The sequence below is a fragment of the Schistocerca nitens genome, chromosome 2, assembly GCF_023898315.1.
Source record: "Schistocerca nitens isolate TAMUIC-IGC-003100 chromosome 2, iqSchNite1.1, whole genome shotgun sequence".
In the NCBI taxonomy this organism is placed as follows: domain Eukaryota; kingdom Metazoa; phylum Arthropoda; class Insecta; order Orthoptera; family Acrididae; genus Schistocerca; species Schistocerca nitens.
The window spans coordinates 94,043,887-94,065,672 of NC_064615.1; the positions used below are offsets into that span (position 1 = coordinate 94,043,887).

The following is a 21,786-nucleotide window of genomic DNA, read 5'->3' on the forward strand; positions in this document are numbered from 1 at the left end:
TTGCCCAGATTAAGTTTTATAATGCTCGATCGTGTCAATTAAGTTAAAAAATGCAAGTAGGAAGTGTCTGAAGTATGCCAGAGTACTGCTAAGTGTATTTACGAGTCCCATGCTCCTGTCTGGTTCCATGGTGTAACGGTTAGCACTCTGGACTCTGAATCCAGCGATCCGAGTTCGAATCTCGGTGGGACCTTCGTTTAGTCCAAATTTTCTGTAATAAGCGTTTCTCGCCGAGCAAGTAGCAGCGATAGGCTCAGGGATTTAGTTTCTACGTTTGTGTAAAAAACGAGACGTCTGTGAAACTGTTGAATATTGGTGCGACTATGTGACCTATATAGCACATTAAACGAGTAATGCCTGTAAGAGCAAGCAATTTTACGGTAATTCGAAGAAATATCATTATCCTACGAAGGCTAAGAATCCCATGATTATCAACTAGCTATTATAAGCTGAGCAAATGAATTTCCTTTAAAATAGGTTTAAAACATAGGGAAGTTCTGACCGAGTGGGCATGCTCTGGAGCCTCTTTGCTCCTGAGATTAGAAAAACAGTCCTCTGGGCCGGATTTGAACCAGCGACCTATGGATAACTGTGTATCGCCCACTACAGTCCACCGCTCTACCAACTGAGCTACCAGAGGCTGTGCATGCTTTCTTATTCGTACTGATTGCTTTACGTCCGTCCCTGTCTTTCATTTCCACACACTGCTACTCAGCGCGGTCATATAGACGCACAGGAAATGCAGTCATCGGCTGCAACTGCAAACATTGCCCAGATTAAGTTTTATAATGCTCGATCGTGTCAATTAAGTTAAAAAATGCAAGTAGGAAGTGTCTGAAGTATGCCAGAGTACTGCTAAGTGTATTTACGAGTCCCATGCTCCTGTCTGGTTCCATGGTGTAACGGTTAGCACTCTGGACTCTGAATCCAGCGATCCGAGTTCGAATCTCGGTGGAACCTTCGTTTAGTCCAAATTTTCTGTAATAAGCGTTTCTCGCCGAGCAAGTAGCAGCGATAGGCTCAGGGATTTAGTTTCTACGTTTGTGTAAAAAACGAGACGTCTGTGAAACTGTTGAATATTGGTGCGACTATGTGACCTATATAGCACATTAAACGAGTAATGCCTGTAAGAGCAAGCAATTTTACGGTAATTCGAAGAAATATCATTATCCTACGAAGGCTAAGAATCCCATGATTATCAACTAGCTATTATAAGCTGAGCAAATGAATTTCCTTTAAAATAGGTTTAAAACATAGGGAAGTTCTGACCGAGTGGGCATGCTCTGGAGCCTCTTTGCTCCTGAGATTAGAAAAACAGTCCTCTGGGCCGGATTTGAACCAGCGACCTATGGATAACTGTGAATCGCCCACTACAGTCCACCGCTCTACCAACTGAGCTACCAGAGGCTGTGCATGCTTTCTTATTCGTACTGATTGCTTTACGTCCGTCCCTGTCTTTCATTTCCACACACTGCTACTCAGCGCGGTCATATAGACGCACAGGAAATGCAGTCATCGGCTGCAACTGCAAACATTGCCCAGATTAAGTTTTATAATGCTCGATCGTGTCAATTAAGTTAAAAAATGCAAGTAGGAAGTGTCTGAAGTATGCCAGAGTACTGCTAAGTGTATTTACGAGTCCCATGCTCCTGTCTGGTTCCATGGTGTAACGGTTAGCACTCCGGACTCTGAATCCAGCGATCCGAGTTCGAATCTCGGTGGAACCTTCGTTTAGTCCAAATTTTCTGTAATAAGCGTTTCTCGCCGAGCAAGTAGCAGCGATAGGCTCAGGGATTTAGTTTCTACGTTTGTGTAAAAAACGAGACGTCTGTGAAACTGTTGAATATTGGTGCGACTATGTGACCTATATAGCACATTAAACGAGTAATGCCTGTAAGAGTAAGCAATTTTACGGTAATTCGAAGAAATATCATTATCCTACGAAGGCTAAGAATCCCATGATTATCAACTAGCTATTATAAGCTGAGCAAATGAATTTCCTTTAAAATAGGTTTAAAACATAGGGAGGTTCTGACCGAGTGGGCATGCTCTGGAGCCTCTTTGCTCCTGAGATTAGAAAAACAGTCCTCTGGGCCGGATTTGAACCAGCGACCTATGGATAACTGTGAATCGTCCACTACAGTCCACCGCTCTACCTACTGAGCTACCAGAGGCTGTGCATGCTTTCTTATTCGTACTGATTGCTTTACGTCCGTCCCTGTCTTTCGTTTCCACACACTGCTACTCAGCGCGGTCATATAGACGCACAGGAAATGCAGTCATCGGCTGCAACTGCAAACATTGCCCAGATTAAGTTTTATAATGCTCGATCGTGTCAATTAAGTTAAAAAATGCAAGTAGGAAGTGTCTGAAGTATGCCAGACTACTGCTAAGTGTATTTACGAGTCCCATGCTCCTGTCTGGTTCCATGGTGTAACGGTTAGCACTCTGGACTCTGAATCCAGCGATCCGAGTTCGAATCTCGGTGGAACCTTCGTTTAGTCTAAATTTTCTGTAATAAGCGTTTCTCGCCGAGCAAGTAGCAGCGATAGGCTCAGGGATTTAGTTTCTACGTTTGTGTAAAAAACGAGACGTCTGTGAAACTGTTGAATATTGGTGCGACTATGTGACCTATATAGCACATTAAACGAGTAATGCCTGTAAGAGCAAGCAATTTTACGGTAATTCGAAGAAATATCATTATCCTACGAAGGCTAAGAATCCCATGATTATCAACTAGCTATTATAAGCTGAGCAAATGAATTTCCTTTAAAATAGGTTTAAAACATAGGGAGGTTCTGACCGAGTGGGCATGCTCTGGAGCCTCTTTGCTCCTGAGATTAGAAAAACAGTCCTCTGGGCCGGATTTGAACCAGCGACCTATGGATAACTGTGAATCGTCCACTACAGTCCACCGCTCTACCAACTGAGCTACCAGAGGCTGTGCATGCTTTCTTATTCGTACTGATTGCTTTATGTCCGTCCCTGTCTTTCATTTCCACACACTGCTACTCAGCGCGGTCATATAGACGCACAGGAAATGCAGTCATCGGCTGCAGCTGCAAACATTGCCCAGATTAAGTTTTATAATGCTCGATCGTGTCAATTAAGTTAAAAAATGCAAGTAGGAAGTGTCTGAAGTATGCCAGAGTACTGCTAAGTGTATTTACGAGTCCCATGCTCCTGTCTGGTTCCATGGTGTAACGGTTAGCACTCTGGACTCTGAATCCAGCGATCCGAGTTCGAATCTCGGTGGAACCTTCGTTTAGTCTAAATTTTCTGTAATAAGCGTTTCTCGCCGAGCAAGTAGCAGCGATAGGCTCAGGGATTTAGTTTCTACGTTTGTGTAAAAAACGAGACGTCTGTGAAACTGTTGAATATTGGTGCGACTATGTGACCTATATAGCACATTAAACGAGTAATGCCTGTAAGAGCAAGCAATTTTACGGTAATTCGAAGAAATATCATTATCCTACGAAGGCTAAGAATCCCATGATTATCAACTAGCTATTATAAGCTGAGCAAATGAATTTCCTTTAAAATAGGTTTAAAACATAGGGAGGTTCTGACCGAGTGGGCATGCTCTGGAGCCTCTTTGCTCCTGAGATTAGAAAAACAGTCCTCTGGGCCGGATTTGAACCAGCGACCTATGGATAACTGTGAATCGTCCACTACAGTCCACCGCTCTACCAACTGAGCTACCAGAGGCTGTGCATGCTTTCTTATTCGTACTGATTGCTTTACGTCCGTCCCTGTCTTTCATTTCCACACACTGCTACTCAGCGCGGTCATATAGACGCACAGGAAATGCAGTCATCGGCTGCAACTGCAAACATTGCCCAGATTAAGTTTTATAATGCTCGATCGTGTCAATTAAGTTAAAAAATGCAAGTAGGAAGTGTCTGAAGTATGCCAGAGTACTGCTAAGTTTATTTACGAGTCCCATGCTCCTGTCTGGTTCCATGGTGTAACGGTTAGCACTCTGGACTCTGAATCCAGCGATCCGAGTTCGAATCTCGGTGGAACCTTCGTTTAGTCTAAATTTTCTGTAATAAGCGTTTCTCGCCGAGCAAGTAGCAGCGATAGGCTCAGGGATTTAGTTTCTACGTTTGTGTAAAAAACGAGACGTCTGTGAAACTGTTGAATATTGGTGCGACTATGTGACCTATATAGCACATTAAACGAGTAATGCCTGTAAGAGCAAGCAATTTTACGGTAATTCGAAGAAATATCATTATCCTACGAAGGCTAAGAATCCCATGATTATCAACTAGCTATTATAAGCTGAGCAAATGAATTTCCTTTAAAATAGGTTTAAAACATAGGGAGGTTCTGACCGAGTGGGCATGCTCTGGAGCCTCTTTGCTCCTGAGATTAGAAAAACAGTCCTCTGGGCCGGATTTGAACCAGCGACCTATGGATAACTGTGAATCGTCCACTACAGTCCACCGCTCTACCAACTGAGCTACCAGAGGCTGTGCATGCTTTCTTATTCGTACTGATTGCTTTACGTCCGTCCCTGTCTTTCGTTTCCACACACTGCTACTCAGCGCGGTCATATAGACGCACAGGAAATGCAGTCATCGGCTGCAACTGCAAACATTGCCCAGATTAAGTTTTATAATGCTCGATCGTGTCAATTAAGTTAAAAAATGCAAGTAGGAAGTGTCTGAAGTATGCCAGAGTACTGCTAAGTGTATTTACGAGTCCCATGCTCCTGTCTGGTTCCATGGTGTAACGGTTAGCACTCTGGACTCTGAATCCAGCGATCCGAGTTCGAATCTCGGTGGAACCTTCGTTTAGTCTAAATTTTCTGTAATAAGCGTTTCTCGCCGAGCAAGTAGCAGCGATAGGCTCAGGGATTTAGTTTCTACGTTTGTGTAAAAAACGAGACGTCTGTGAAACTGTTGAATATTGGTGCGACTATGTGACCTATATAGCACATTAAACGAGTAATGCCTGTAAGAGCAAGCAATTTTACGGTAATTCGAAGAAATATCATTATCCTACGAAGGCTAAGAATCCCATGATTATCAACTAGCTATTATAAGCTGAGCAAATGAATTTCCTTTAAAATAGGTTTAAAACATAGGGAGGTTCTGACCGAGTGGGCATGCTCTGGAGCCTCTTTGCTCCTGAGATTAGAAAAACAGTCCTCTGGGCCGGATTTGAACCAGCGACCTATGGATAACTGTGAATCGTCCACTACAGTCCACCGCTCTACCAACTGAGCTACCAGAGGCTGTGCATGCTTTCTTATTCGTACTGATTGCTTTATGTCCGTCCCTGTCTTTCATTTCCACACACTGCTACTCAGCGCGGTCATATAGACGCACAGGAAATGCAGTCATCGGCTGCAGCTGCAAACATTGCCCAGATTAAGTTTTATAATGCTCGATCGTGTCAATTAAGTTAAAAAATGCAAGTAGGAAGTGTCTGAAGTATGCCAGAGTACTGCTAAGTGTATTTACGAGTCCCATGCTCCTGTCTGGTTCCATGGTGTAACGGTTAGCACTCTGGACTCTGAATCCAGCGATCCGAGTTCGAATCTCGGTGGAACCTTCGTTTAGTCTAAATTTTCTGTAATAAGCGTTTCTCGCCGAGCAAGTAGCAGCGATAGGCTCAGGGATTTAGTTTCTACGTTTGTGTAAAAAACGAGACGTCTGTGAAACTGTTGAATATTGGTGCGACTATGTGACCTATATAGCACATTAAACGAGTAATGCCTGTAAGAGCAAGCAATTTTACGGTAATTCGAAGAAATATCATTATCCTACGAAGGCTAAGAATCCCATGATTATCAACTAGCTATTATAAGCTGAGCAAATGAATTTCCTTTAAAATAGGTTTAAAACATAGGGAGGTTCTGACCGAGTGGGCATGCTCTGGAGCCTCTTTGCTCCTGAGATTAGAAAAACAGTCCTCTGGGCCGGATTTGAACCAGCGACCTATGGATAACTGTGAATCGTCCACTACAGTCCACCGCTCTACCAACTGAGCTACCAGAGGCTGTGCATGCTTTCTTATTCGTACTGATTGCTTTACGTCCGTCCCTGTCTTTCATTTCCACACACTGCTACTTAGCGCGGTCATATAGACGCACAGGAAATGCAGTCATCGGCTGCAGCTGCAAACATTGCCCAGATTAAGTTTTATAATGCTCGATCGTGTCAATTAAGTTAAAAAATGCAAGTAGGAAGTGTCTGAAGTATGCCAGAGTACTGCTAAGTGTATTTACGAGTCCCATGCTCCTGTCTGGTTCCATGGTGTAACGGTTAGCACTCTGGACTCTGAATCCAGCGATCCGAGTTCGAATCTCGGTGGAACCTTCGTTTAGTCTAAATTTTCTGTAATAAGCGTTTCTCGCCGAGCAAGTAGCAGCGATAGGCTCAGGGATTTAGTTTCTACGTTTGTGTAAAAAACGAGACGTCTGTGAAACTGTTGAATATTGGTGCGACTATGTGACCTATATAGCACATTAAACGAGTAATGCCTGTAAGAGCAAGCAATTTTACGGTAATTCGAAGAAATATCATTATCCTACGAAGGCTAAGAATCCCATGATTATCAACTAGCTATTATAAGCTGAGCAAATGAATTTCCTTTAAAATAGGTTTAAAACATAGGGAGGTTCTGACCGAGTGGGCATGCTCTGGAGCCTCTTTGCTCCTGAGATTAGAAAAACAGTCCTCTGGGCCGGATTTGAACCAGCGACCTATGGATAACTGTGAATCGTCCACTACAGTCCACCGCTCTACCAACTGAGCTACCAGAGGCTGTGCATGCTTTCTTATTCGTACTGATTGCTTTACGTCCGTCCCTGTCTTTCATTTCCACACACTGCTACTCAGCGCGGTCATATAGACGCACAGGAAATGCAGTCATCGGCTGCAGCTGCAAACATTGCCCAGATTAAGTTTTATAATGCTCGATCGTGTCAATTAAGTTAAAAAATGCAAGTAGGAAGTGTCTGAAGTATGCCAGAGTACTGCTAAGTGTATTTACGAGTCCCATGCTCCTGTCTGGTTCCATGGTGTAACGGTTAGCACTCTGGACTCTGAATCCAGCGATCCGAGTTCGAATCTCGGTGGAACCTTCGTTTAGTCTAAATTTTCTGTAATAAGCGTTTCTCGCCGAGCAAGTAGCAGCGATAGGCTCAGGGATTTAGTTTCTACGTTTGTGTAAAAAACGAGACGTCTGTGAAACTGTTGAATATTGGTGCGACTATGTGACCTATATAGCACATTAAACGAGTAATGCCTGTAAGAGCAAGCAATTTTACGGTAATTCGAAGAAATATCATTATCCTACGAAGGCTAAGAATCCCATGATTATCAACTAGCTATTATAAGCTGAGCAAATGAATTTCCTTTAAAATAGGTTTAAAACATAGGGAGGTTCTGACCGAGTGGGCATGCTCTGGAGCCTCTTTGCTCCTGAGATTAGAAAAACAGTCCTCTGGGCCGGATTTGAACCAGCGACCTATGGATAACTGTGAATCGTCCACTACAGTCCACCGCTCTACCAACTGAGCTACCAGAGGCTGTGCATGCTTTCTTATTCGTACTGATTGCTTTACGTCCGTCCCTGTCTTTCATTTCCACACACTGCTACTCAGCGCGGTCATATAGACGCACAGGAAATGCAGTCATCGGCTGCAGCTGCAAACATTGCCCAGATTAAGTTTTATAATGCTCGATCGTGTCAATTAAGTTAAAAAATGCAAGTAGGAAGTGTCTGAAGTATGCCAGAGTACTGCTAAGTGTATTTACGAGTCCCATGCTCCTGTCTGGTTCCATGGTGTAACGGTTAGCACTCTGGACTCTGAATCCAGCGATCCGAGTTCGAATCTCGGTGGAACCTTCGTTTAGTCTAAATTTTCTGTAATAAGCGTTTCTCGCCGAGCAAGTAGCAGCGATAGGCTCAGGGATTTAGTTTCTACGTTTGTGTAAAAAACGAGACGTCTGTGAAACTGTTGAATATTGGTGCGACTATGTGACCTATATAGCACATTAAACGAGTAATGCCTGTAAGAGCAAGCAATTTTACGGTAATTCGAAGAAATATCATTATCCTACGAAGGCTAAGAATCCCATGATTATCAACTAGCTATTATAAGCTGAGCAAATGAATTTCCTTTAAAATAGGTTTAAAACATAGGGAGGTTCTGACCGAGTGGGCATGCTCTGGAGCCTCTTTGCTCCTGAGATTAGAAAAACAGTCCTCTGGGCCGGATTTGAACCAGCGACCTATGGATAACTGTGAATCGTCCACTACAGTCCACCGCTCTACCAACTGAGCTACCAGAGGCTGTGCATGCTTTCTTATTCGTACTGATTGCTTTACGTCCGTCCCTGTCTTTCATTTCCACACACTGCTACTCAGCGCGGTCATATAGACGCACAGGAAATGCAGTCATCGGCTGCAGCTGCAAACATTGCCCAGATTAAGTTTTATAATGCTCGATCGTGTCAATTAAGTTAAAAAATGCAAGTAGGAAGTGTCTGAAGTATGCCAGAGTACTGCTAAGTGTATTTACGAGTCCCATGCTCCTGTCTGGTTCCATGGTGTAACGGTTAGCACTCTGGACTCTGAATCCAGCGATCCGAGTTCGAATCTCGGTGGAACCTTCGTTTAGTCTAAATTTTCTGTAATAAGCGTTTCTCGCCGAGCAAGTAGCAGCGATAGGCTCAGGGATTTAGTTTCTACGTTTGTGTAAAAAACGAGACGTCTGTGAAACTGTTGAATATTGGTGCGACTATGTGACCTATATAGCACATTAAACGAGTAATGCCTGTAAGAGCAAGCAATTTTACGGTAATTCGAAGAAATATCATTATCCTACGAAGGCTAAGAATCCCATGATTATCAACTAGCTATTATAAGCTGAGCAAATGAATTTCCTTTAAAATAGGTTTAAAACATAGGGAGGTTCTGACCGAGTGGGCATGCTCTGGAGCCTCTTTGCTCCTGAGATTAGAAAAACAGTCCTCTGGGCCGGATTTGAACCAGCGACCTATGGATAACTGTGAATCGTCCACTACAGTCCACCGCTCTACCAACTGAGCTACCAGAGGCTGTGCATGCTTTCTTATTCGTACTGATTGCTTTACGTCCGTCCCTGTCTTTCATTTCCACACACTGCTACTCAGCGCGGTCATATAGACGCACAGGAAATGCAGTCATCGGCTGCAGCTGCAAACATTGCCCAGATTAAGTTTTATAATGCTCGATCGTGTCAATTAAGTTAAAAAATGCAAGTAGGAAGTGTCTGAAGTGTGCCAGAGTACTGCTAAGTGTATTTACGAGTCCCATGCTCCTGTCTGGTTCCATGGTGTAACGGTTAGCACTCTGGACTCTGAATCCAGCGATCCGAGTTCGAATCTCGGTGGAACCTTCGTTTAGTCTAAATTTTCTGTAATAAGCGTTTCTCGCCGAGCAAGTAGCAGCGATAGGCTCAGGGATTTAGTTTCTACGTTTGTGTAAAAAACGAGACGTCTGTGAAACTGTTGAATATTGGTGCGACTATGTGACCTATATAGCACATTAAACGAGTAATGCCTGTAAGAGCAAGCAATTTTACGGTAATTCGAAGAAATATCATTATCCTACGAAGGCTAAGAATCCCATGATTATCAACTAGCTATTATAAGCTGAGCAAATGAATTTCCTTTAAAATAGGTTTAAAACATAGGGAGGTTCTGACCGAGTGGGCATGCTCTGGAGCCTCTTTGCTCCTGAGATTAGAAAAACAGTCCTCTGGGCCGGATTTGAACCAGCGACCTATGGATAACTGTGAATCGTCCACTACAGTCCACCGCTCTACCAACTGAGCTACCAGAGGCTGTGCATGCTTTCTTATTCGTACTGATTGCTTTACGTCCGTCCCTGTCTTTCATTTCCACACACTGCTACTCAGCGCGGTCATATAGACGCACAGGAAATGCAGTCATCGGCTGCAGCTGCAAACATTGCCCAGATTAAGTTTTATAATGCTCGATCGTGTCAATTAAGTTAAAAAATGCAAGTAGGAAGTGTCTGAAGTATGCCAGAGTACTGCTAAGTGTATTTACGAGTCCCATGCTCCTGTCTGGTTCCATGGTGTAACGGTTAGCACTCTGGACTCTGAATCCAGCGATCCGAGTTCGAATCTCGGTGGAACCTTCGTTTAGTCTAAATTTTCTGTAATAAGCGTTTCTCGCCGAGCAAGTAGCAGCGATAGGCTCAGGGATTTAGTTTCTACGTTTGTGTAAAAAACGAGACGTCTGTGAAACTGTTGAATATTGGTGCGACTATGTGACCTATATAGCACATTAAACGAGTAATGCCTGTAAGAGCAAGCAATTTTACGGTAATTCGAAGAAATATCATTATCCTACGAAGGCTAAGAATCCCATGATTATCAACTAGCTATTATAAGCTGAGCAAATGAATTTCCTTTAAAATAGGTTTAAAACATAGGGAGGTTCTGACCGAGTGGGCATGCTCTGGAGCCTCTTTGCTCCTGAGATTAGAAAAACAGTCCTCTGGGCCGGATTTGAACCAGCGACCTATGGATAACTGTGAATCGTCCACTACAGTCCACCGCTCTACCAACTGAGCTACCAGAGGCTGTGCATGCTTTCTTATTCGTACTGATTGCTTTACGTCCGTCCCTGTCTTTCATTTCCACACACTGCTACTCAGCGCGGTCATATAGACGCACAGGAAATGCAGTCATCGGCTGCAGCTGCAAACATTGCCCAGATTAAGTTTTATAATGCTCGATCGTGTCAATTAAGTTAAAAAATGCAAGTAGGAAGTGTCTGAAGTATGCCAGAGTACTGCTAAGTGTATTTACGAGTCCCATGCTCCTGTCTGGTTCCATGGTGTAACGGTTAGCACTCTGGACTCTGAATCCAGCGATCCGAGTTCGAATCTCGGTGGAACCTTCGTTTAGTCTAAATTTTCTGTAATAAGCGTTTCTCGCCGAGCAAGTAGCAGCGATAGGCTCAGGGATTTAGTTTCTACGTTTGTGTAAAAAACGAGACGTCTGTGAAACTGTTGAATATTGGTGCGACTATGTGACCTATATAGCACATTAAACGAGTAATGCCTGTAAGAGCAAGCAATTTTACGGTAATTCGAAGAAATATCATTATCCTACGAAGGCTAAGAATCCCATGATTATCAACTAGCTATTATAAGCTGAGCAAATGAATTTCCTTTAAAATAGGTTTAAAACATAGGGAGGTTCTGACCGAGTGGGCATGCTCTGGAGCCTCTTTGCTCCTGAGATTAGAAAAACAGTCCTCTGGGCCGGATTTGAACCAGCGACCTATGGATAACTGTGAATCGTCCACTACAGTCCACCGCTCTACCAACTGAGCTACCAGAGGCTGTGCATGCTTTCTTATTCGTACTGATTGCTTTACGTCCGTCCCTGTCTTTCATTTCCACACACTGCTACTCAGCGCGGTCATATAGACGCACAGGAAATGCAGTCATCGGCTGCAGCTGCAAACATTGCCCAGATTAAGTTTTATAATGCTCGATCGTGTCAATTAAGTTAAAAAATGCAAGTAGGAAGTGTCTGAAGTATGCCAGAGTACTGCTAAGTGTATTTACGAGTCCCATGCTCCTGTCTGGTTCCATGGTGTAACGGTTAGCACTCTGGACTCTGAATCCAGCGATCCGAGTTCGAATCTCGGTGGAACCTTCGTTTAGTCTAAATTTTCTGTAATAAGCGTTTCTCGCCGAGCAAGTAGCAGCGATAGGCTCAGGGATTTAGTTTCTACGTTTGTGTAAAAAACGAGACGTCTGTGAAACTGTTGAATATTGGTGCGACTATGTGACCTATATAGCACATTAAACGAGTAATGCCTGTAAGAGCAAGCAATTTTACGGTAATTCGAAGAAATATCATTATCCTACGAAGGCTAAGAATCCCATGATTATCAACTAGCTATTATAAGCTGAGCAAATGAATTTCCTTTAAAATAGGTTTAAAACATAGGGAGGTTCTGACCGAGTGGGCATGCTCTGGAGCCTCTTTGCTCCTGAGATTAGAAAAACAGTCCTCTGGGCCGGATTTGAACCAGCGACCTATGGATAACTGTGAATCGTCCACTACAGTCCACCGCTCTACCAACTGAGCTACCAGAGGCTGTGCGTGCTTTGTTATTCGTACTGATTGCTTTACGTCCGTCCCTGTCTTTCATTTCCACACACTGCTACTCAGCGCGGTCATATAGACGCACAGGAAATGCAGTCATCGGCTGCAACTGCAAACATTGCCCAGATTAAGTTTTATAATGCTCGATCGTGTCAATTAAGTTAAAAAATGCAAGTAGGAAGTGTCTGAAGTATGCCAGAGTACTGCTAAGTGTATTTACGAGTCCCATGCTCCTGTCTGGTTCCATGGTGTAACGGTTAGCACTCTTTACTCTGAATCCAGCGATCCGAGTTCGAATCTCGGTGGAACCTTCGTTTAGTCTAAATTTTCTGTAATAAGCGTTTCTCGCCGAGCAAGTAGCAGCGATAGGCTCAGGGATTTAGTTTCTACGTTTGTGTAAAAAACGAGACGTCTGTGAAACTGTTGAATATTGGTGCGACTATGTGACCTATATAGCACATTAAACGAGTAATGCCTGTAAGAGCAAGCAATTTTACGGTAATTCGAAGAAATATCATTATCCTACGAAGGCTAAGAATCCCATGATTATCAACTAGCTATTATAAGCTGAGCAAATGAATTTCCTTTAAAATAGGTTTAAAACATAGGGAGGTTCTGACCGAGTGGGCATGCTCTGGAGCCTCTTTGCTCCTGAGATTAGAAAAACAGTCCTCTGGGCCGGATTTGAACCAGCGACCTATGGATAACTGTGAATCGTCCACTACAGTCCACCGCTCTACCAACTGAGCTACCAGAGGCTGTGCATGCTTTCTTATTCGTACTGATTGCTTTACGTCCGTCCCTGTCTTTCATTTCCACACACTGCTACTCAGCGCGGTCATATAGACGCACAGGAAATGCAGTCATCGGCTGCAGCTGCAAACATTGCCCAGATTAAGTTTTATAATGCTCGATCGTGTCAATTAAGTTAAAAAATGCAAGTAGGAAGTGTCTGAAGTATGCCAGAGTACTGCTAAGTGTATTTACGAGTCCCATGCTCCTGTCTGGTTCCATGGTGTAACGGTTAGCACTCTGGACTCTGAATCCAGCGATCCGAGTTCGAATCTCGGTGGAACCTTCGTTTAGTCTAAATTTTCTGTAATAAGCGTTTCTCGCCGAGCAAGTAGCAGCGATAGGCTCAGGGATTTAGTTTCTACGTTTGTGTAAAAAACGAGACGTCTGTGAAACTGTTGAATATTGGTGCGACTATGTGACCTATATAGCACATTAAACGAGTAATGCCTGTAAGAGCAAGCAATTTTACGGTAATTCGAAGAAATATCATTATCCTACGAAGGCTAAGAATCCCATGATTATCAACTAGCTATTATAAGCTGAGCAAATGAATTTCCTTTAAAATAGGTTTAAAACATAGGGAGGTTCTGACCGAGTGGGCATGCTCTGGAGCCTCTTTGCTCCTGAGATTAGAAAAACAGTCCTCTGGGCCGGATTTGAACCAGCGACCTATGGATAACTGTGAATCGTCCACTACAGTCCACCGCTCTACCAACTGAGCTACCAGAGGCTGTGCATGCTTTCTTATTCGTACTGATTGCTTTACGTCCGTCCCTGTCTTTCATTTCCACACACTGCTACTCAGCGCGGTCATATAGACGCACAGGAAATGCAGTCATCGGCTGCAGCTGCAAACATTGCCCAGATTAAGTTTTATAATGCTCGATCGTGTCAATTAAGTTAAAAAATGCAAGTAGGAAGTGTCTGAAGTATGCCAGAGTACTGCTAAGTGTATTTACGAGTCCCATGCTCCTGTCTGGTTCCATGGTGTAACGGTTAGCACTCTGGACTCTGAATCCAGCGATCCGAGTTCGAATCTCGGTGGAACCTTCGTTTAGTCTAAATTTTCTGTAATAAGCGTTTCTCGCCGAGCAAGTAGCAGCGATAGGCTCAGGGATTTAGTTTCTACGTTTGTGTAAAAAACGAGACGTCTGTGAAACTGTTGAATATTGGTGCGACTATGTGACCTATATAGCACATTAAACGAGTAATGCCTGTAAGAGCAAGCAATTTTACGGTAATTCGAAGAAATATCATTATCCTACGAAGGCTAAGAATCCCATGATTATCAACTAGCTATTATAAGCTGAGCAAATGAATTTCCTTTAAAATAGGTTTAAAACATAGGGAGGTTCTGACCGAGTGGGCATGCTCTGGAGCCTCTTTGCTCCTGAGATTAGAAAAACAGTCCTCTGGGCCGGATTTGAACCAGCGACCTATGGATAACTGTGAATCGTCCACTACAGTCCACCGCTCTACCAACTGAGCTACCAGAGGCTGTGCATGCTTTCTTATTCGTACTGATTGCTTTACGTCCGTCCCTGTCTTTCATTTCCACACACTGCTACTCAGCGCGGTCATATAGACGCACAGGAAATGCAGTCATCGGCTGCAGCTGCAAACATTGCCCAGATTAAGTTTTATAATGCTCGATCGTGTCAATTAAGTTAAAAAATGCAAGTAGGAAGTGTCTGAAGTATGCCAGAGTACTGCTAAGTGTATTTACGAGTCCCATGCTCCTGTCTGGTTCCATGGTGTAACGGTTAGCACTCTGGACTCTGAATCCAGCGATCCGAGTTCGAATCTCGGTGGAACCTTCGTTTAGTCTAAATTTTCTGTAATAAGCGTTTCTCGCCGAGCAAGTAGCAGCGATAGGCTCAGGGATTTAGTTTCTACGTTTGTGTAAAAAACGAGACGTCTGTGAAACTGTTGAATATTGGTGCGACTATGTGACCTATATAGCACATTAAACGAGTAATGCCTGTAAGAGCAAGCAATTTTACGGTAATTCGAAGAAATATCATTATCCTACGAAGGCTAAGAATCCCATGATTATCAACTAGCTATTATAAGCTGAGCAAATGAATTTCCTTTAAAATAGGTTTAAAACATAGGGAGGTTCTGACCGAGTGGGCATGCTCTGGAGCCTCTTTGCTCCTGAGATTAGAAAAACAGTCCTCTGGGCCGGATTTGAACCAGCGACCTATGGATAACTGTGAATCGTCCACTACAGTCCACCGCTCTACCAACTGAGCTACCAGAGGCTGTGCATGCTTTCTTATTCGTACTGATTGCTTTACGTCCGTCCCTGTCTTTCATTTCCACACACTGCTACTCAGCGCGGTCATATAGACGCACAGGAAATGCAGTCATCGGCTGCAGCTGCAAACATTGCCCAGATTAAGTTTTATAATGCTCGATCGTGTCAATTAAGTTAAAAAATGCAAGTAGGAAGTGTCTGAAGTATGCCAGAGTACTGCTAAGTGTATTTACGAGTCCCATGCTCCTGTCTGGTTCCATGGTGTAACGGTTAGCACTCTGGACTCTGAATCCAGCGATCCGAGTTCGAATCTCGGTGGAACCTTCGTTTAGTCTAAATTTTCTGTAATAAGCGTTTCTCGCCGAGCAAGTAGCAGCGATAGGCTCAGGGATTTAGTTTCTACGTTTGTGTAAAAAACGAGACGTCTGTGAAACTGTTGAATATTGGTGCGACTATGTGACCTATATAGCACATTAAACGAGTAATGCCTGTAAGAGCAAGCAATTTTACGGTAATTCGAAGAAATATCATTATCCTACGAAGGCTAAGAATCCCATGATTATCAACTAGCTATTATAAGCTGAGCAAATGAATTTCCTTTAAAATAGGTTTAAAACATAGGGAGGTTCTGACCGAGTGGGCATGCTCTGGAGCCTCTTTGCTCCTGAGATTAGAAAAACAGTCCTCTGGGCCGGATTTGAACCAGCGACCTATGGATAACTGTGAATCGTCCACTACAGTCCACCGCTCTACCAACTGAGCTACCAGAGGCTGTGCATGCTTTCTTATTCGTACTGATTGCTTTACGTCCGTCCCTGTCTTTCATTTCCACACACTGCTACTCAGCGCGGTCATATAGACGCACAGGAAATGCAGTCATCGGCTGCAGCTGCAAACATTGCCCAGATTAAGTTTTATAATGCTCGATCGTGTCAATTAAGTTAAAAAATGCAAGTAGGAAGTGTCTGAAGTATGCCAGAGTACTGCTAAGTGTATTTACGAGTCCCATGCTCCTGTCTGGTTCCATGGTGTAACGGTTAGCACTCTGGACTCTGAATCCAGCGATCCGAGTTCGAATCTCGGTGGAACCTTCGTTTAGTCTAAATTTTCTGTAATAAGCGTTTCTCGCCGAGCAAGTAGCAGCGATAGGCTCAGGGATTTAGTTTCTACGTTTGTGTAAAAAACGAGACGTCTGTGAAACTGTTGAATATTGGTGCGACTATGTGACCTATATAGCACATTAAACGAGTAATGCCTGTAAGAGCAAGCAATTTTACGGTAATTCGAAGAAATATCATTATCCTACGAAGGCTAAGAATCCCATGATTATCAACTAGCTATTATAAGCTGAGCAAATGAATTTCCTTTAAAATAGGTTTAAAACATAGGGAGGTTCTGACCGAGTGGGCATGCTCTGGAGCCTCTTTGCTCCTGAGATTAGAAAAACAGTCCTCTGGGCCGGATTTGAACCAGCGACCTATGGATAACTGTGAATCGTCCACTACAGTCCACCGCTCTACCAACTGAGCTACCAGAGGCTGTGCATGCTTTCTTATTCGTACTGATTGCTTTACGTCCGTCCCTGTCTTTCATTTCCACACACTGCTACTCAGCGCGGTCATATAGACGCACAGGAAATGCAGTCATCGGCTGCAGCTGCAAACATTGCCCAGATTAAGTTTTATAATGCTCGATCGTGTCAATTAAGTTAAAAAATGCAAGTAGGAAGTGTCTGAAGTATGCCAGAGTACTGCTAAGTGTATTTACGAGTCCCATGCTCCTGTCTGGTTCCATGGTGCGCAGTTCCGCCGCGGCCGCGGCCGTGTGCAGACGTGCGGTTGTGGTCGCTTCGCCTGTGCTTAAGGGCGCACGCAGCTGTTGGTACTGTAAGTACTCCTTCAAGAAAGTGATGGAAGATGAGTTGAGACGTTACACGCTACGATTTGGATTTCCGTATGGATTTGCACGACCACAGGTTCACGAACTCGTTGACTGGTTTTACGATCGATTGGGACTGCGAGATGACGAAGTTCTTGGGTTTTCGTATGATTTTCTTGCGAACGCTGTTTATGTAAAATTGATTAGTGACGATCCTTGCGTTCGTATTATGACCCTCACGGAGGGCACAGCGGATTTTGTGAATTCTAAAGGCGAAATTTGTAAAGTATCCGTTAGTCATGCTGGACTAGGGCTACGAACCGTCCGTATATTTAATCTGCCTTTCGAAGTTAGCTTCGATAGAATTCGGCAAGCGTTGTCTCCCTACGGTAATGTCTTACAAATTCATGCCGAACAATGGAGGGGTTACAAACATTTCAATGTTGATAACGGCGTTCATAATGCGAAAATTGATTTGACGAAGCACATCCCGTCCAACATTTTGGTGCAGGGTTTTCGGGCGCTGGTGATGTACGAAGGACAACCGCGAACTTGCGTAATTTGTGGTTCTACGGACCATTTAAAATCTGCTTGTCCCCGTGTCCGGGCGGGTCGCCGAGGAATGCAACATCGTCTTACACCTCTCGATGGGCACGATGGCACTCGGTTGTCTTACGCGCAGACATTGATGGAGTCGCCTACGACACACCCGACGCTCCACCAACCGGCTGCGGTGACCCCAGACGCCGGTGCGGTCATTGTAAACAACTCTGCGGCAACCCCCGAATGTCCCGTTCGTAGTGATGTCGCCGATATCGACAGCCAAGCTGTACACCTGCAGGTTTCCCCGACTGTCGGCCTTCGTGCCGACCATGCAGGACCGACTCCCGTCCCTACTCCAACTACGTCCGTCGAGCTGAAGCCGTTGTCGGATGGTGGCGACAGGTCGCGCGTTTCTTGCCCCCCTGACGTGGCACCCCCCACACCCCTCCCTCTCGGCGGTGACCTATCTGAGGAAGGCTCTACACACAGTCTCTTGACGGACGTCCAAACCGTTTCTGACGGCGACGCACCTCCCCCGAGAACCGGGAAATCTAAGCGGTCGGCACGAAAGCAGAGTGAGGAGGAGATCCGCACTCTGGAAAAGAAATTGCAGCGCACTATAAAGCAGATCCGAAAAGACGGCAGTGAACGCGGCGGCACAGATGAAATGGGTTCCGTCGCGCGCCACGTGGGGGAGGCCGATATGGAGATGCATGTCGACCGTCCGAGTTCTGAGCTGATGGATGCTGGCCATCAGCATACGCCAGCTGAGAAGTCTTGGGCAGACGAAAGTGAATAAACCGGACCCTTTCTATCCCCACCATGCAAGATTATAAACTTGCCACAGTTAATTTAAATAGGATCGCATCCGATGTCAAACTTAAATGCTTGACCGACTATCTATATGCCGCCGATATAGATATAGTTTTCTTCCAAGAAGTTGTGTCACCCAAGGTTGGAGAAATACCTGGGTATGATGCCATATTAAATCTTGGCACTGAGGCGGGCACTGCGATTTTATTTAAAGCTGGCATCGCTTATCAGCCTACAGCGCTTTTAGACACGGGACGCGGCATTGCCGCCCAATTCCAGGATTTGCTTCTCCTGAACGTGTACGCCCCGACAGGATCCGCTGGCAGAAGGGACAGAAGTGATTTTTTTAGGGCTGAAGTTGTGCCCTTATTGACAAACGTGCGTCTGAAGCTCATCCTGGGTGGGGATTTCAACTGCGTTTTACGCAAAGAAGATCAAAGTCCGAATTTTAATTTTTGTCCCGAGCTACTAATGTTAACAGATGGACTGCATTTACAAGATAGTTGGTGTCATCTTCGACCACACACGATGGGCTATACCTATGTAAGTGCTGCTTCTTCTAGCCGTCTGGATAGGTTTTATGTTTCTCAAGATCTTTTACATACCATTCGTGATTGTGAACTATGGCCGCTCAGTTTCAGTGACCACTCCGCATACCATATAACGATTCGGAATGTGCGACAGCAGACCTTTTTGGGACGCGGCACGTGGCAGCTGAATGTCTCGCTGTTAGATGAAGCGGAGTTACGGCGTTGCCTCGTTGACACCTGGCAGCAGTGCCTCCAGAGGCAAGCTCGGTATAGGGAGCGCGTTCTTTGGTGGACGGAGCTTGTTAAGCCGCGGATTAAGAAATGTATTTACCAGTTTGCCAGGACCAGGGCTTATTGGAGGAAACGGTCTCTAGAATTTTATTTCCTCGGTTTACGCCAGCTGTACAGCGATCCCTCTGCTTTGTCCGACAACCTGATCCGCATCAAGCGTATCAAAGCAAAAATTACTGCTTTAGTTCGTGAAGCTCTTGTTGGCAATCGGGTACGATCGCGCTCTTCTGATGACGTCGCCCACGAGTCCGCATCGTTATTCCATCTCATACGGGAAACCAAACGTGGTAAACAAAAAATTATTGCTCATCTGAAGGATGCTGGTGGGAATCTGTACAATGAGCAGGGTGCTATCAAGACGCATGTTTTCAATTATTTTCGACAACATTATTCCGAGTCAGATACCGATCTATCGGCGGGGGACGATTTTTTAAACGACATCGCCTCCACGGTCGATCAGGATGATAACGCTGCTCTCTTGGCCAATGTCACAAACTCTGAAGTTAAGTCCATCCTTGCGTGCGCTGCCAAGAACAAAGCCGCCGGCTTAGACGGCTTGCCGGTCGAATTTTATTCACGGTTCTGGGATGTGATCGGCGACGAATTGACCGCCATGTATAACGACCTGTTATCGCGTCCTGCCTTCCCCCCGCAGTTCACGGAAGGACTGGTTGTCCTGGTTCCCAAAACATCCAATCCGACTATGTTAAATGACTTTCGGCCAATTACGTTGCTTAACTCCGATTTTAAGATCTTGACTAGGATTATAAACACCAGGCTTAAAGTACTTCTTGGCAAAGTACTTGGCCCTTATCAGACGAGTGCAGTCAGTGGTCGATCGATGTTAAATGCCCTGTGTGAATATCGCGACCTGACTTATTTAACTTGGATTACCAACACTGATTTGGCGTTATTGTTTCTCGACTTTGATAAGGCGTTTGATAGAGTTAATCACGGCTTTTTATTGCGCACAATGAGTCAGATGGGATTCAACCAGCGTTTTCGACAGCTTATTCAGAAATGTATCTGCGGAACGTCTTCACGCGTGAAGGTTAACGGCCAGTTAACCGCCCCCGTGCCCATACGACAGGCAGTGCGACAAGGGTGCCCCCTTTCTATGACGTTATTCTCGATCGCTATAGAGCCACTTCTTAAAAAGTTTTACGTAACTTTACACGGGTTGCAAACGTTAAACACAAAAACGGTCTGCCACGCCTATGCCGACGATATCAGTGTGCTTATTACTAACACCGAAGAGCTGGGGTCAGTTCGTCGGATTGTCCATCAGTACTCTGTCGCTTGTGGCGCTAGACTTAATGAGCGAAAGTCCAAAATTATGCCGTTAGGTCGCAACCCCCACTCCATCGGTATTTCTTGGTTGGACAAGACCGAAGACCTGTGGCATCTCGGCCTGGTTATATCACCGAACCCCCAGGCCATGCTCCACGTGAATTGGGAACGCAAGCTTACCATCTTACGTGCGGTGATCAAAGAACATAACATGCGGTCTTTAGACCGGATGCAGAGGGCACAGTTTATTAATAGTTACGTTTTCAGTAAGCTCTATCACACTGCCGCTGTTTTACCAATCCCGACAGCCATTGCGAAAAAAATTTTAGCACTTGCTTGCTGGTATGTCTGGCGAGGGAACATCTTTAAAGTTTCCTTTAAAGCTACCTCGTTATTTCGTTCCCGCGGTGGCTTAGGCGTCAAAGACGTTGAATCCCAATGTGTGGCGACTTTTTTAACTCGTACTTCCCGCATACTACACAGTAACCCAAATAGTCTCACGGAACGGCTTTTCAACACCTTACGTCCAAAGGATTTGTCTGCGCCAACGTCTGTGGGACACATTCATCCTGAACTTGGCTATATCCGGCGGTATTATGTGGAGCTCAGCTATGTGCAGGACAACCCGCATCCGTTCAACACGGCGGCGACCTATCGTGCTCTTACTAAACGGCAGCTGGATAACCCAATTGAGAAGAAATATTTAGGCAAAAACTGGAGAAATGTATGGAAGAACATTAGTTATTCGCTCCTTCGCTCCAGAGTTCGATCTGTTTGGTATGACGCTGTCAATGAGGTGATTCCCACTGGAGAGAAATTGCACAAAATCAAGCTGCGGCCCACCCCGTTTTGTGAGAAGTGTAACTTAGTGGAAACGCTGCCGCATCTCTTCCACTGCCGGGATCAAACACAAATATGGCAGTGGACGCGAAAGAAACTCGCAGTCATTAATAGGACGTCGGATTCTTCCATTCAACTTCATGACGCGCTTCAACCAGACTGGCAGCTTTATCCTCAATCTAAGAATAATAGTTATGTCTGGCTCATGGGCCAGTTCGTCTATTACATGCTCGTCCATACAACGCCAACGCTACACGATTATCAGATGTACCTCATCGAAGAGTACTATGCGATTAAGAAATTGCGACAGTATCAAGACCAGTTTCAAAATTTTCTCACTATTGCTTTAAGTGATGGCAGAATTTAAGTTTACGGATCCATTGGACGGATTT

The 21,786-nt window shown here is 44.7% G+C and overlaps 43 non-coding genes across 43 annotated transcripts; 21 read left to right on the forward strand and 22 right to left on the reverse strand.

Moving 5' to 3' along the window:
- The first annotated feature begins 121 nt into the window (after positions 1–121).
- Positions 122–193, forward strand: Trnaq-cug (transfer RNA glutamine (anticodon CUG)). Its single transcript has one exon. It is a non-coding gene; the product is annotated as a tRNA-Gln (tRNA).
- Positions 194–551: 358 nt separating this feature from the next.
- On the reverse strand, positions 552–640 carry Trnay-gua (transfer RNA tyrosine (anticodon GUA)). Its single transcript is given in 2 exon segments — positions 552–587; positions 604–640. It is a non-coding gene; the product is annotated as a tRNA-Tyr (tRNA).
- A 248-nt stretch (positions 641–888) lies between these two features.
- Positions 889–960, forward strand: Trnaq-cug (transfer RNA glutamine (anticodon CUG)). Its single transcript has one exon. It is a non-coding gene; the product is annotated as a tRNA-Gln (tRNA).
- Positions 961–1,318: 358 nt separating this feature from the next.
- Trnay-gua (transfer RNA tyrosine (anticodon GUA)) lies at positions 1,319–1,407 on the reverse strand. Its single transcript is given in 2 exon segments — positions 1,319–1,354; positions 1,371–1,407. It is a non-coding gene; the product is annotated as a tRNA-Tyr (tRNA).
- Positions 1,408–1,655: 248 nt separating this feature from the next.
- On the forward strand, positions 1,656–1,727 carry Trnaq-cug (transfer RNA glutamine (anticodon CUG)). The gene has a single exon. It is a non-coding gene; the product is annotated as a tRNA-Gln (tRNA).
- A 358-nt stretch (positions 1,728–2,085) lies between these two features.
- Positions 2,086–2,174, reverse strand: Trnay-gua (transfer RNA tyrosine (anticodon GUA)). Its single transcript is given in 2 exon segments — positions 2,086–2,121; positions 2,138–2,174. It is a non-coding gene; the product is annotated as a tRNA-Tyr (tRNA).
- Positions 2,175–2,422: 248 nt separating this feature from the next.
- On the forward strand, positions 2,423–2,494 carry Trnaq-cug (transfer RNA glutamine (anticodon CUG)). The gene has a single exon. It is a non-coding gene; the product is annotated as a tRNA-Gln (tRNA).
- Positions 2,495–2,852: 358 nt separating this feature from the next.
- On the reverse strand, positions 2,853–2,941 carry Trnay-gua (transfer RNA tyrosine (anticodon GUA)). The gene is given in 2 exon segments: positions 2,853–2,888; positions 2,905–2,941. It is a non-coding gene; the product is annotated as a tRNA-Tyr (tRNA).
- Positions 2,942–3,189: 248 nt separating this feature from the next.
- Trnaq-cug (transfer RNA glutamine (anticodon CUG)) lies at positions 3,190–3,261 on the forward strand. Its single transcript has one exon. It is a non-coding gene; the product is annotated as a tRNA-Gln (tRNA).
- A 358-nt stretch (positions 3,262–3,619) lies between these two features.
- Trnay-gua (transfer RNA tyrosine (anticodon GUA)) lies at positions 3,620–3,708 on the reverse strand. Its single transcript is given in 2 exon segments — positions 3,620–3,655; positions 3,672–3,708. It is a non-coding gene; the product is annotated as a tRNA-Tyr (tRNA).
- Positions 3,709–3,956: 248 nt separating this feature from the next.
- Trnaq-cug (transfer RNA glutamine (anticodon CUG)) lies at positions 3,957–4,028 on the forward strand. Its single transcript has one exon. It is a non-coding gene; the product is annotated as a tRNA-Gln (tRNA).
- A 358-nt stretch (positions 4,029–4,386) lies between these two features.
- Positions 4,387–4,475, reverse strand: Trnay-gua (transfer RNA tyrosine (anticodon GUA)). Its single transcript is given in 2 exon segments — positions 4,387–4,422; positions 4,439–4,475. It is a non-coding gene; the product is annotated as a tRNA-Tyr (tRNA).
- A 248-nt stretch (positions 4,476–4,723) lies between these two features.
- Positions 4,724–4,795, forward strand: Trnaq-cug (transfer RNA glutamine (anticodon CUG)). Its single transcript has one exon. It is a non-coding gene; the product is annotated as a tRNA-Gln (tRNA).
- Positions 4,796–5,153: 358 nt separating this feature from the next.
- Positions 5,154–5,242, reverse strand: Trnay-gua (transfer RNA tyrosine (anticodon GUA)). The gene is given in 2 exon segments: positions 5,154–5,189; positions 5,206–5,242. It is a non-coding gene; the product is annotated as a tRNA-Tyr (tRNA).
- Positions 5,243–5,490: 248 nt separating this feature from the next.
- Positions 5,491–5,562, forward strand: Trnaq-cug (transfer RNA glutamine (anticodon CUG)). The gene has a single exon. It is a non-coding gene; the product is annotated as a tRNA-Gln (tRNA).
- A 358-nt stretch (positions 5,563–5,920) lies between these two features.
- Trnay-gua (transfer RNA tyrosine (anticodon GUA)) lies at positions 5,921–6,009 on the reverse strand. The gene is given in 2 exon segments: positions 5,921–5,956; positions 5,973–6,009. It is a non-coding gene; the product is annotated as a tRNA-Tyr (tRNA).
- Positions 6,010–6,257: 248 nt separating this feature from the next.
- On the forward strand, positions 6,258–6,329 carry Trnaq-cug (transfer RNA glutamine (anticodon CUG)). Its single transcript has one exon. It is a non-coding gene; the product is annotated as a tRNA-Gln (tRNA).
- Positions 6,330–6,687: 358 nt separating this feature from the next.
- Trnay-gua (transfer RNA tyrosine (anticodon GUA)) lies at positions 6,688–6,776 on the reverse strand. Its single transcript is given in 2 exon segments — positions 6,688–6,723; positions 6,740–6,776. It is a non-coding gene; the product is annotated as a tRNA-Tyr (tRNA).
- A 248-nt stretch (positions 6,777–7,024) lies between these two features.
- On the forward strand, positions 7,025–7,096 carry Trnaq-cug (transfer RNA glutamine (anticodon CUG)). Its single transcript has one exon. It is a non-coding gene; the product is annotated as a tRNA-Gln (tRNA).
- A 358-nt stretch (positions 7,097–7,454) lies between these two features.
- Positions 7,455–7,543, reverse strand: Trnay-gua (transfer RNA tyrosine (anticodon GUA)). Its single transcript is given in 2 exon segments — positions 7,455–7,490; positions 7,507–7,543. It is a non-coding gene; the product is annotated as a tRNA-Tyr (tRNA).
- Positions 7,544–7,791: 248 nt separating this feature from the next.
- Trnaq-cug (transfer RNA glutamine (anticodon CUG)) lies at positions 7,792–7,863 on the forward strand. Its single transcript has one exon. It is a non-coding gene; the product is annotated as a tRNA-Gln (tRNA).
- Positions 7,864–8,221: 358 nt separating this feature from the next.
- On the reverse strand, positions 8,222–8,310 carry Trnay-gua (transfer RNA tyrosine (anticodon GUA)). Its single transcript is given in 2 exon segments — positions 8,222–8,257; positions 8,274–8,310. It is a non-coding gene; the product is annotated as a tRNA-Tyr (tRNA).
- Positions 8,311–8,558: 248 nt separating this feature from the next.
- Positions 8,559–8,630, forward strand: Trnaq-cug (transfer RNA glutamine (anticodon CUG)). Its single transcript has one exon. It is a non-coding gene; the product is annotated as a tRNA-Gln (tRNA).
- A 358-nt stretch (positions 8,631–8,988) lies between these two features.
- Positions 8,989–9,077, reverse strand: Trnay-gua (transfer RNA tyrosine (anticodon GUA)). The gene is given in 2 exon segments: positions 8,989–9,024; positions 9,041–9,077. It is a non-coding gene; the product is annotated as a tRNA-Tyr (tRNA).
- A 248-nt stretch (positions 9,078–9,325) lies between these two features.
- On the forward strand, positions 9,326–9,397 carry Trnaq-cug (transfer RNA glutamine (anticodon CUG)). Its single transcript has one exon. It is a non-coding gene; the product is annotated as a tRNA-Gln (tRNA).
- Positions 9,398–9,755: 358 nt separating this feature from the next.
- Trnay-gua (transfer RNA tyrosine (anticodon GUA)) lies at positions 9,756–9,844 on the reverse strand. Its single transcript is given in 2 exon segments — positions 9,756–9,791; positions 9,808–9,844. It is a non-coding gene; the product is annotated as a tRNA-Tyr (tRNA).
- Positions 9,845–10,092: 248 nt separating this feature from the next.
- Trnaq-cug (transfer RNA glutamine (anticodon CUG)) lies at positions 10,093–10,164 on the forward strand. The gene has a single exon. It is a non-coding gene; the product is annotated as a tRNA-Gln (tRNA).
- Positions 10,165–10,522: 358 nt separating this feature from the next.
- Trnay-gua (transfer RNA tyrosine (anticodon GUA)) lies at positions 10,523–10,611 on the reverse strand. The gene is given in 2 exon segments: positions 10,523–10,558; positions 10,575–10,611. It is a non-coding gene; the product is annotated as a tRNA-Tyr (tRNA).
- Positions 10,612–10,859: 248 nt separating this feature from the next.
- Positions 10,860–10,931, forward strand: Trnaq-cug (transfer RNA glutamine (anticodon CUG)). Its single transcript has one exon. It is a non-coding gene; the product is annotated as a tRNA-Gln (tRNA).
- A 358-nt stretch (positions 10,932–11,289) lies between these two features.
- Positions 11,290–11,378, reverse strand: Trnay-gua (transfer RNA tyrosine (anticodon GUA)). Its single transcript is given in 2 exon segments — positions 11,290–11,325; positions 11,342–11,378. It is a non-coding gene; the product is annotated as a tRNA-Tyr (tRNA).
- A 248-nt stretch (positions 11,379–11,626) lies between these two features.
- Positions 11,627–11,698, forward strand: Trnaq-cug (transfer RNA glutamine (anticodon CUG)). The gene has a single exon. It is a non-coding gene; the product is annotated as a tRNA-Gln (tRNA).
- A 358-nt stretch (positions 11,699–12,056) lies between these two features.
- On the reverse strand, positions 12,057–12,145 carry Trnay-gua (transfer RNA tyrosine (anticodon GUA)). Its single transcript is given in 2 exon segments — positions 12,057–12,092; positions 12,109–12,145. It is a non-coding gene; the product is annotated as a tRNA-Tyr (tRNA).
- Positions 12,146–12,823: 678 nt separating this feature from the next.
- Positions 12,824–12,912, reverse strand: Trnay-gua (transfer RNA tyrosine (anticodon GUA)). The gene is given in 2 exon segments: positions 12,824–12,859; positions 12,876–12,912. It is a non-coding gene; the product is annotated as a tRNA-Tyr (tRNA).
- A 248-nt stretch (positions 12,913–13,160) lies between these two features.
- Trnaq-cug (transfer RNA glutamine (anticodon CUG)) lies at positions 13,161–13,232 on the forward strand. Its single transcript has one exon. It is a non-coding gene; the product is annotated as a tRNA-Gln (tRNA).
- A 358-nt stretch (positions 13,233–13,590) lies between these two features.
- Positions 13,591–13,679, reverse strand: Trnay-gua (transfer RNA tyrosine (anticodon GUA)). Its single transcript is given in 2 exon segments — positions 13,591–13,626; positions 13,643–13,679. It is a non-coding gene; the product is annotated as a tRNA-Tyr (tRNA).
- A 248-nt stretch (positions 13,680–13,927) lies between these two features.
- Positions 13,928–13,999, forward strand: Trnaq-cug (transfer RNA glutamine (anticodon CUG)). The gene has a single exon. It is a non-coding gene; the product is annotated as a tRNA-Gln (tRNA).
- A 358-nt stretch (positions 14,000–14,357) lies between these two features.
- On the reverse strand, positions 14,358–14,446 carry Trnay-gua (transfer RNA tyrosine (anticodon GUA)). The gene is given in 2 exon segments: positions 14,358–14,393; positions 14,410–14,446. It is a non-coding gene; the product is annotated as a tRNA-Tyr (tRNA).
- A 248-nt stretch (positions 14,447–14,694) lies between these two features.
- Positions 14,695–14,766, forward strand: Trnaq-cug (transfer RNA glutamine (anticodon CUG)). The gene has a single exon. It is a non-coding gene; the product is annotated as a tRNA-Gln (tRNA).
- Positions 14,767–15,124: 358 nt separating this feature from the next.
- Trnay-gua (transfer RNA tyrosine (anticodon GUA)) lies at positions 15,125–15,213 on the reverse strand. Its single transcript is given in 2 exon segments — positions 15,125–15,160; positions 15,177–15,213. It is a non-coding gene; the product is annotated as a tRNA-Tyr (tRNA).
- A 248-nt stretch (positions 15,214–15,461) lies between these two features.
- Positions 15,462–15,533, forward strand: Trnaq-cug (transfer RNA glutamine (anticodon CUG)). Its single transcript has one exon. It is a non-coding gene; the product is annotated as a tRNA-Gln (tRNA).
- Positions 15,534–15,891: 358 nt separating this feature from the next.
- Positions 15,892–15,980, reverse strand: Trnay-gua (transfer RNA tyrosine (anticodon GUA)). Its single transcript is given in 2 exon segments — positions 15,892–15,927; positions 15,944–15,980. It is a non-coding gene; the product is annotated as a tRNA-Tyr (tRNA).
- A 248-nt stretch (positions 15,981–16,228) lies between these two features.
- Trnaq-cug (transfer RNA glutamine (anticodon CUG)) lies at positions 16,229–16,300 on the forward strand. The gene has a single exon. It is a non-coding gene; the product is annotated as a tRNA-Gln (tRNA).
- Positions 16,301–16,658: 358 nt separating this feature from the next.
- On the reverse strand, positions 16,659–16,747 carry Trnay-gua (transfer RNA tyrosine (anticodon GUA)). Its single transcript is given in 2 exon segments — positions 16,659–16,694; positions 16,711–16,747. It is a non-coding gene; the product is annotated as a tRNA-Tyr (tRNA).
- Positions 16,748–21,786: the final 5,039 nt, after the last annotated feature.